The following is a 10619-nucleotide window of genomic DNA, read 5'->3' on the forward strand; positions in this document are numbered from 1 at the left end:
CCACCGTTATTCACTCCTCCATTGCGATCAAGGCTTATAAACTACCCATTCCATTCCCCTAGAGACTGTGAAGCTAGCTAACAGTGTAGCAAGTTCAGGCCATCACTACTATGAGTGGTGTTCTGTTGCCAGAAAGCACTACAAAGAAAAAGGAGATAGAGAATACTGAGATATCTACTGAGGGCAAGTAACAGGTAGAGTAGTTCAAAAAAGCAATAGAGAATGATCAATAATTAGTCTCAAACAGTCCACAGCTTCAGACAACAGTTCTTGGCACTTCACTTATATGTCTAATCCCTTCTCGTCAAAGATTGCAAAATACCAAACTGGAGAGACAGTTTACTAAATTTCTAGAAGTCCTCAAATGTTGCATGACAATATCCCATCTATTGACGCAATCCTTTAAATCCCAAACTATTTCAAGTTTCTGAAAGAAATGGCAACCAAAATGAGGAAGCTGCCCAAGCACGAAATAATAACACTATCTGAAGAATGCAGTGTGATCATCCAGCACAGGTTTCCTCCCAAACTAAAAGATTTAGGGAGATTTACTTTACCTTACTCTGTAGGAAATTTACATAATATAAATTGTTTGATTACTTCAGGAGCAAGCATAAATTTAATTCATTTGCCTCTTTACAAGAGCTTGGGATTGGGAGATCCTAAGGCACCTTCTATTATCCTTTAACTGGTAGACAAATTGCTGAAACACTCAACGGAGTAGTTAAAAGCATGCTTATCAAGATGGAAAAGTTTGTTTTTCCAATCGACTTCATCATTCTAAACATAGAATAGGCATATTAGATGCTAATAATCCTTCGAAGGCCATGTTTGTCTACAAGCCGAACTTTGCTGGATTTTGATACTAATGAGATATTCCCAAGGGTGGAAGATAAGCAGCAGTACATCACCATGGAGAATCCAATAAAGCAACCATCTTACTTTGAGAATCATCAATGAGTAGATCACTACGAGGGCTACAAGTGTAGGCCAGATGTGGGAGGAATTATTGGTAGAGATAATAATGAAAACACGATTGTTTGGAGATTCAATGATGAACCAAAGAAGTGCCTGAACACTCCCTTTTCAAGTCACCATGAAGAGTCAAGAAATAATAGGAGTCGAGCTCAGGACTTTGAGCAAGTGATTGATGAGAGGCAACCCAATATTTCTATCATTTTTATTTATTCTACTTTTTATATTTTGAATAACGTAAGATAATTTATATTATTGTTTATTCGATTAGGGACTCATCATCCACACCCCGTTTCTCCTTAGGTCTTCGATATGTTGATTGGTCTATTAGATGTTCGAGTTAAGTAACATTTGTTTGAAGTATTTGATTTTAATGTTATATCTAATTGCATTATGCATGAACATGACGTTGCAAAACACTAATCAACCATGACCAAGGAGAAAGCAAGAGCAATAAGGAAGCTAGCCACAGGATTACGCGCTATATTAGTGAGTCTCTTCTTCGTTTCCTTCTCCCCCTCTTTATATGTGGACTTAAGATTTAAGAGATTGAGAACAATATCTAGTTTAAACTTGGAGGTGGTAAACATGAGTTTTCTTTTGTTGTGAGTGTTTTATTACTTTAAATATTAGAAAAAAAAATTGAAAACTTACAAAAATTACAAAAATATTTTACTTTTGTGTGCTTGTGTGAGTTAGTTGGCCTAGCTGGTAGTGATGAATATATTGAATTGTGAATTGATCAATGAATGGCGAATAGGTTGCATGCTTAGGTTAATTTTTGCTTTTTCATGTGAAGTTGATGTATATTGAGAACATGAATTAAGTTAAGCATTGCGTAGGAACGAGTTGATTTCATAATTGGATAGGTTGAAAATAGTAGACCACAGATGTTAAACCTAAAGCAATTATATTTTAAATCCTTAGACTAAATTTACAATAGCTTGGGGGATTTCATCATTATGGGAAGATTTGAGATAAATAGAGATTTCATGTGTGAAATTAAAAATCTTGTATAGATTGTCTAAGATCAATAGGATAAATTGGGCGAAAGTCTCAAGTTAGAGATCGATTTACTTGGCTAGGTGTTGAATGTGCATAATCTATTTGAAAAGATTGTTGAGAATCAAGTAAATTGGATAAAAAAAATTTATTTGAAAATATTCATTCGTAGCCTTTATAACTCGAGTTATTAAACTTATAAGGGTATTAAAACATATTGTCCTAAGAGTCGTCGGCCTAAAGCTTGCTAAAGTAGTCATTTAGAAAGCTCAAGGGAGAGAATTTTGCAAATAAAGAAAAAAATTAAAAAAAATGTTGATATAGAACTTGAGAAAAAATAGAAAAAGTAAGTGCATGAAATAGAAAAACGCATCAAATGCCTTGGTTATGTCCCAAACATTTGTTTAAGAAAATTTAACCTTTGATGAAGGATTATTAGCCTAGTTGAGTTTTGAAGATTGAAGCAATCGAACTATGGAAAATCCTTGTTTATTGACATATCACTTGCAATTAGCGAGATTTATCTAAACTAAAGAGGTGTGGATAGTACAAAATTTCAACATTTGGTCACACACTTGAAAAGAGTGAAAAGAATAAGTTTGAGGATATGTAAATCTTATGAGTGATGAAAGAACATATTTGATCATTGAGATCAGAATTGAAACGACTTACAAATTCATAATGCTATGCTTAATTCTTCAAACATGCACGTCAATTTTTCATTAGAAAAGTAGATTTTAATTACTATGTTGTGATTTTGAAGCCGTGCATAGATTTGATATTATGATTCTAATCTTGAGCTAAAAGGCTAGGATAGTTAGCGAAATCTTTTCACATTGCTTGATTGATTGGTCATCAAATAGGTAATTAGCGCTGTGTGTTTGTTAGGTTTTAGTTTTGTTTGAGGACAAACAAAGATTCAAATTTGGGAGCTTGATAAGTGTAGTTTTTATAGTTATTAAAGATCATAAATGATGATATTTTGTTGTTCTTTGAATAAAATACTACATAACTTATGTTGTAATGCATTTTGTAGGCAAAACTCGACGTTTGATGAAAAATTGAAAAAAAGAATGCAAAAATATTGAATATTGGTGAAAAAAGAATGCAAAAATTATGAGAGAGGCAACAAAATAAAGATTGAAGATACTAAGGATTTAATTGTGTACAACTGAAGATAAAGGAAGACGATTGCAAGAGAAAGAGGATGAAATGAAGCAAAACCGAAGTTCAGGAACTAAAATACAAATATTCAAAAGTTGCGTCGAACCTCACGATGAAGATTTGAAAGTGTTAGTGGTCAATTGGATGAGAAAAGAAGTCAAACAAATAAAGTATAGTCAAAGTATTATCACTCATCAACTTTCAGCCGAAAAGGTTATGCTTTAGAGTTTTAACCTCATTGAAACTCAATTTTGGCATAGCAAACTTTCGAACTGGAAAAATGATACTTCTAGAAGAATTGTAGCTCTTCGAGTTACTTTTCAATGTACTTTAAATCACCTCAATCATATATTAGGAGAGAAAGTTATAATAAAAATAATGAAGGTTGTTCGATTGTTTAAAATTAAACTCATGTCGCGCGCCCCGACCAAAAATGAGACCGAGGCTTCCCAAACATGCCAGGGCATTGTCACAGACCACAAGGTCATGACTTGAGGCTTGGTATGACACAAGCATGTCATAACAAAAAGTGGGAACATGAGATAGACTTATGGCAAATAAGGTTTAAGTTTCGATGGTACATGGTGATGAGTGCGTCTCCAAATTTAGTGGGGAAGTGACTTAGGTCTCCCACGATCGCAAATGATATGTCCAGGTTGCGACTGGAGAATTCAGGTGACACAGGCAGGCGTTACGCTTGGACAGAAGCACCTGCAATAGGGAACACAAGTAGGGAAACAGAGGCATTACTTTAGGGGACGCAAGCAGAGCCAACATTAGAACTTGCAGTAGAGGGACGCAGACAGGCAAAACTCAGGCAAACTGCAAGCATTTCGGTAGGGGATGCAATAGTAATGCAGATAGATTGCAGCAAGGGACACAATGGCAACACAGGCTGGGGATGTAGGCAGACATCGACAGCAGATGTAGAGACAAAATCTGGTTTTTTATGTAGAAGCCACTATCATGAGGGGGACGCAATACCGTGGACTACGGACAATAGTTTTGGATACAAGTGTGTGCCAACTTGTGCCTATTGGACAACTTGCAAAAGAAGGCCAAAATACACTTGACAACTTCCTTAAGGAAACAAAGTCCAAGTTGGCCACCATAGTGGAGACATGTCCACTTGCGTAGACATTGTAAAGATTGTCCACTTGCATGGAAAATGACATGCCACTAGCATAGAGTTCAAAAGGGATAATATGCATTGCAACATGACAACTTGCAAGTTGCCGTCACGGGCCTAGTTTGGTTACATCTGAAATACGCTAGAACCGTGTGGCCTTAATGCACCACAATACTCGTCCCCAAGAAATAGCGTTAAGTCAGCTTTGAACCCTCACAATAATTTAACCAAATGAGGCTAAATTATATGTTAACTTTGGTAGATATGGTAGATAGGAAGTTATGAGGAAAAGAGAGTACCCATATATTTTGGGGAAAACTTATTTATAGAAATATAAGAAAAAACTATATACAACCCTACTACTATTTTCTCTCTACAAAGATATCACTCTATCTTACTTTACTCCCATTCTATCCATGAGAATTTTCTCTCAACTCTCTCTATTACTCTCACTACTCATTCATGGGATTTACAAATGACTAAGCATCTCTATTTATAGGTAAACTCATGGTATGCAAGTTGGCATCAATGCATAGGATTAATCTTGATCTAAGGGTCCTCATTGGTTGCAAGTTGCCTTCCACCTCTTTAGACCATAAGGTAGCCAAGTTGGAATTTGTTACCTTGCAAGATGCATGTCTCTACACTTGCAAGTTGTCATGTTGTAATACATCTTATCCCTTTCTAACTCTATGCTAGTTGGTATGTCATTGTCCATGCAAGTGGACAATCTCTACAACTCCTATGCATTTGGATATGTCTTCATCACAGTAGCCATGTTGGACTTTGCTTGCTCAAGCAAGTTGTCAAGTTGCAAGTTGTCCAATTGGCTCAAGTTAGCACACACTTGCATCCAAAATCGTCGACCATAGTCTACTGTATTGCTTCCTCTCACAATAATTGTTTTCATTCTAGAAAACCTGATTTTCATCCCAGCGTCCCTTGCTGACATCTGCATGTGCTCCTAGCTTGCTTCTGCCTACACACTCTGCCTGTTTTGCTGTTGCTTTTCCTGCCACAATCTGCTTGTGTTGCTCTTGCGTCTCCTGCTATAATGCATACAGTCTGCCATAGTTTTGCTTGTCTTCATTCCCTTGCCACAGTGCTTATCTTGGTACTGCTTGCGTTCTCTGCTGCAGGTTCTTGTGTTGGTTCTGTCTGTGTCCCCTACCGCAGGTTCGACCTACATCCTCTAATGCAATGCCTATTTTTTCCTATCTACGTTCCCTAGCGTAGGTACTTTCATCTAGCCGTAACGCACTGCCTGCGTTACCCGAATTCCCAAGTCGCAACCTAGACGTAGTAGCAGTGACCATAAGGAACGAAAGTCTCTCTCGAACTACGCTAGAATCATGCGGTCTTAACACTCAACAACTCCAATCTCCATGAGTAGGATTGGGCATTTTAACCGAAATCAAATCTCCAAATTTCGGTTCAAATTCTAAAAAAAAAATAGGAATTGAAATCGAAAATCGAGAACAGATTGGGTTTGGGTTGTTTTTTGGTTCTTGAATTGGAACCATGGATAATCAGATGGAACTGATTTCGTTGTAATTTTTAATAATTAATAGATTGCATAAAAAAAATTGTAAAATTTGATATCTATAGACTATAACTTAAAAACTAAATGGGCTCCTCAATTCAACTTAAAGAAAATATTAAATCCAAATCTTTTGGCCCATTTTAGTTACAAAATCCAAATATGTAAATCTTCCCCAAAAGGGATTTGCCCACTACCAAACCTATAAAGAATTATAATCCCCCGTTGGCTACCTCCTTTCCCAACTCCTTTTTGGCCTTCTCTTCTGTCAAACACTGGCTTCGTCACCAGCACCAACACCACAGGTAACCAACTTGTAATGAAAATAAAAATTTGAGTATGAAAATAAACATGTAATGAAATGTAATATGCCAACTTGTCAGCGTCTATGTTGAAAAGTTTTTGCCACACTTTTTAATTACTTTTAAGAGGAGTTGGCGACTTATTCTATTATTGTTTAATGTTTCATTGTACTCCACGTCTTCATTGTATCCATTTGTCAAGAAATCTGAACAGTTTTTCTTGCAGCCATGATCTTACAGTTCACCTTTTTTTCTTTTATTATCTGATGAATTGGGATCAAAATGTTGGAGTTTAATGGATTAAAAAATAATCCCAATTATTGATTAAACTTGAAAGCTATTAATAAATAATCTTAGTACTTAATGGATTATTAATCGGTGATTTAATAATTACCTTTTTTCTAGTATTGACATATTATTTGATTTTTTATAATCATATGATTGAAATTCAAAGGATACTGGGCTCAACATGGTTTTCTGGATTCATTTATTGCCGAAAATCAATTTCATCAATCAAAATTCTCAAGTTGTTGATTGATTTATGGATTCGTTCAAGTCTAAGTTTATCTTCAAGTCTCTATCATGCAACAACTAGTACTATTACTTGTGGTGTGCCTTTATTATTATTTTTTCCTCTTCAAATTAAATTTGTTACGGATTATGGCAAAATAATTTATTTTTTGTAGATGTATGATGAGACACTTGGAACTAAAAAGAGAACAAAGACAAGGTCAGCAATTTGGTTGAGATTTACTAAGGTAGGTAATGGAGAAACATCAAAATGCAATTATTGTGGAAACATCCCTCAAAGTAATTCAAAAGGTGGTACTTCTAGATGTGGAAGCATTTGGATAGTTGTCCAGCATATAAGGCTACTCAGTTTGGTGACCAACAAAAGACCTTAACTCGACAGAGAAATGATGGTGGTAATGGTGATGGTAGCATGTTTAATCTTACAACATCGGTGTATAATAAAGAAGAATGTAGAAGATATCTAGTTAGGATAATTATAATTGATGAATTGCCCTTTTCCTTTGTGGAGGGTATGGGTTTAAAAGAGTTTGTGGGAAAACTCAATCCTAAGTTTGATATTCCTTCTTGAAGAACAATTGCTAGGGATTTGCTCTATCTTTATAGTGAGACAAAGGAATCACTGAAGAATAAACTTATTCAGAATAGGGAAAGGGTTGCTCTTACCACTGATTGTTGGACATCAATTCAGAATATCAATTACATGGTAATCACAGCACACTTTATTGATAGAACTTGGAAATTACATAAGAGGATTTTGACTTTTCCGTCGTTCCAAATCATAAAGGGAAGACAATAGGAAAACTTGCTGAAAATAGTTTGCTTGATTGGGGGATAGAGCATGTACCGACTACTACTGTTGATAATGCAAATGCAAATGATATGACAATCATTTATGTGAAAAACAAGTTGAAGAGTTGGAAAGCCGATTGCATGATTTTTGGTGCTGCTTATTTGCATGTTAGGTGTTCGGCGCATATTATTAATTTGATTGTTAATGGTGGGTTGAAGGAGTTTAACCATTCCATAGCAAGTATTCGAAATGCTATAAAATATTTTCGATCATCTCCTTCTAGGCATATGAAGTTTAACGCTTGTGTTGAAAGAGAGAAGATTGGTTGCAAAAAGCTTGCCATTATAGATGTACCTAATAGATGGAATTCAACCTTTTTAATGTTGGATAGTGCATTGAATTTTCAGAAAGCGTTTGAATGGATGGAGGAAGAGGATGGATTTTATTATAAATATTTTAATGAGCACGAAAGAGAAGGACCACTACTAGTGATTATTGGGACAAGGCAAGAAAATTTGCCAAATTTTTAAGAATTTTTAATGAAGTCACTTTGAAGTTTAGTTCATCACTACATGTTACTTCTAGTCTTTACTTCAAAGAAGTTTGCAACATTGAAAATGCACTAACAACATTGAGTAATAAAAATGATCATTTGCTAAGAAGTATAGCGTGCAATACGAAGGTCAAGTTTGACAAGTATTGGGACGCAATTGAGAAAATGAACAAGCTTTTACTTTTAGCAGTTGCACTTGATGCTAGGTAAAAATTTGAGTATTTGCATATTGTACAAGTATCTTATATGATGACAACGAGGTGGATATGTTAACGAGTGAAGTTATGAAAATGTTGTATACTTTATACAATGAATACAAGGGATGACACAGTATTGATGGTGGAATTGGTGGTAGTAATTCTAATAATGGACTAACTTTTGTTGATGGTTCAAATGATGATTAAGATGGAGATGGAGATGATATGAGTCCATTTAATAAAGTTGACATAGGGTACAAAAAATTGAAAACTAGCAATGTGGATTTGGCTGGAAACGATTAGATTCAAAAATATTTAGGAGAAAGTACTGAAGACCCTGCAAATGAAAAATTTTGACATTTTACATTGGTGGAAGATTAATAGTGAAAGATTTAGTACTTTATCTAAGATAGCGAGGGATGTGCTTGCCATTCCCAACTCTACGGTTGCTTTTGAATCAGCATTTAGCATGAGTAGACGGATTCTTGGTTCATTTAGGAGTTCTTTAACTCCTAAAACAGTTGAGGAATTAATTTTCACACAAAATTGGTTACATGAAGAATCTAGACTTTTGAAAGTATCCCAAGATGGAATTTGCATTGAAGAGACGGAGTTTTACGAGAAAATTGAGACGGGTAAGTAAACATTGTTTTTCTATATTCTTATATTGCATTTTCTTAATCTAATAAAATTTAATTTTGTTAAACTTGTAATGATTATTATATTTTAATTATGTCTTATAGATTTTGTTAATGCCACAACTCATGCAATGGATGTCTAAATGGTTGGTGCGAGACAACTCACATGGATTAGTGTAGGTGACTCAAAATCTATTAAGAATATTCATCATCTGGAGTTTATGGTTAACATTTTATGGCTCTTTTGATGACATTTTTCCGTTGTTTAACTTCTCATGTTGGTTTTAAAATTTTTTGAACTTATGATTATTATCATAATAAGGTGATCTTATTAATGCTCTTTTAAGTTTTAAGGCTGTGTTTAATGTTGGTCCTATACCCTTACTAACGTTCTAACTAGTTTTTAATGCTCTTTTAAGGTTAGTCTTATTAATTTTTTGTGTAATTTTTAATCTGTTATGGCTTTGTTTACGTCTTGGACGATTAGTCCATTAATATCAGTTACTAAATCTATGACATAATGGATAGTTTGTGATAATTCGTCTATTTACATGGTTGGATTTACTAAATATATATTCAAAAAAATGTTATGAGTGAAACCATACCCAAATCGGAACTGATGGTTCGGGTTTGGGTCCAATAATTACATAGAACCGAATTATATCCATTTATAAAATACCCAAAATATAATGAGCGGTTCTGGGTATTGAAATACCCCGACCGACCTACCCGACGCCCATCCCTATCCATGAGATAGTGTTAAGTTGGCCTTAAACCCTCAACAATAACTTAATCAAATGAAGCTAAATTATATGTTAACTTTGGTAGATATGGTAGATAGGCACACACATATATTTGGGGAAAACTTCTTTATAGAAATATAAGAGAAAACTATATACAAACTCACTATTATTTTCTCTCTACAAAGATAGCACTCTATCTCACTTTACTCACATTACATCCATGAGAATTTTCTCTCAACTCTCTCTATTACTTCCATTGCTCATTCATGGGATTTACAAGTGGTCAAGCATCTCTATTTATGGGCAAACTCATAGTATGCAAGTTGGCATCAATATGTAGGATTAATCTTGATCTAAGGGTCCTCACTTGTTATTGGTAATTACGGCATTATGAGTTAAAAATTTGGAAAATAACATCTTTGAGCTCTCTGCACGAAAAGTAATTATGGAAAAAAATAAAACACAAAAATAAAGTGGAAATGAATTATAGACAATGGTGCAGAAATTAGAAATGGGAAATGAAGCAACAGAACAACACATGTTTGGCGTCATTTGTGCATAAATCATAAACAAATGCAAGCAAAAATTTGAAAATGGGCCAAAAAATAACATGTTACTATGACATTACAATTGCTGATTAAAGGCATGACATTACAGAATGCTAAGAGGTGCAAACTACAAAAGTGAAATTGGAACAATGGCTAGAAGCGAGAAATCTGGAATTCTGGAATGGTGAACAGGAAGGACTGAAGGAGAAGTTGAGAAAGATGGAAGAAATGGATGCGATTGTTTGAAAAATATGGGATTTGAGAATTTTGGGTAAATAGACAATGAATTATGGATATATAAGTTGGCTTTTTGGCTTGAGAGTTTTGGGCTATCTTGTTCAAATAAATTAAAAAATTGGGCAAAAAACGAGGCCCCCTGAGGTTTGGGCCTAAGGTGTAGGCTTCATTTCCCTGGCTTCAGGACCGACTCTGTTGGCAATGATTCTCGAGTTCAAAGTTGTCGAGGAAACTTTTAAGTGATGTTATTTATTACTACTAATTTTT

This window comes from Olea europaea, chromosome 23 (genome assembly GCF_002742605.1).
Source record: "Olea europaea var. sylvestris chromosome 23, O_europaea_v1, whole genome shotgun sequence".
Classification (NCBI taxonomy): Eukaryota; Viridiplantae; Streptophyta; class Magnoliopsida; order Lamiales; family Oleaceae; genus Olea; species Olea europaea.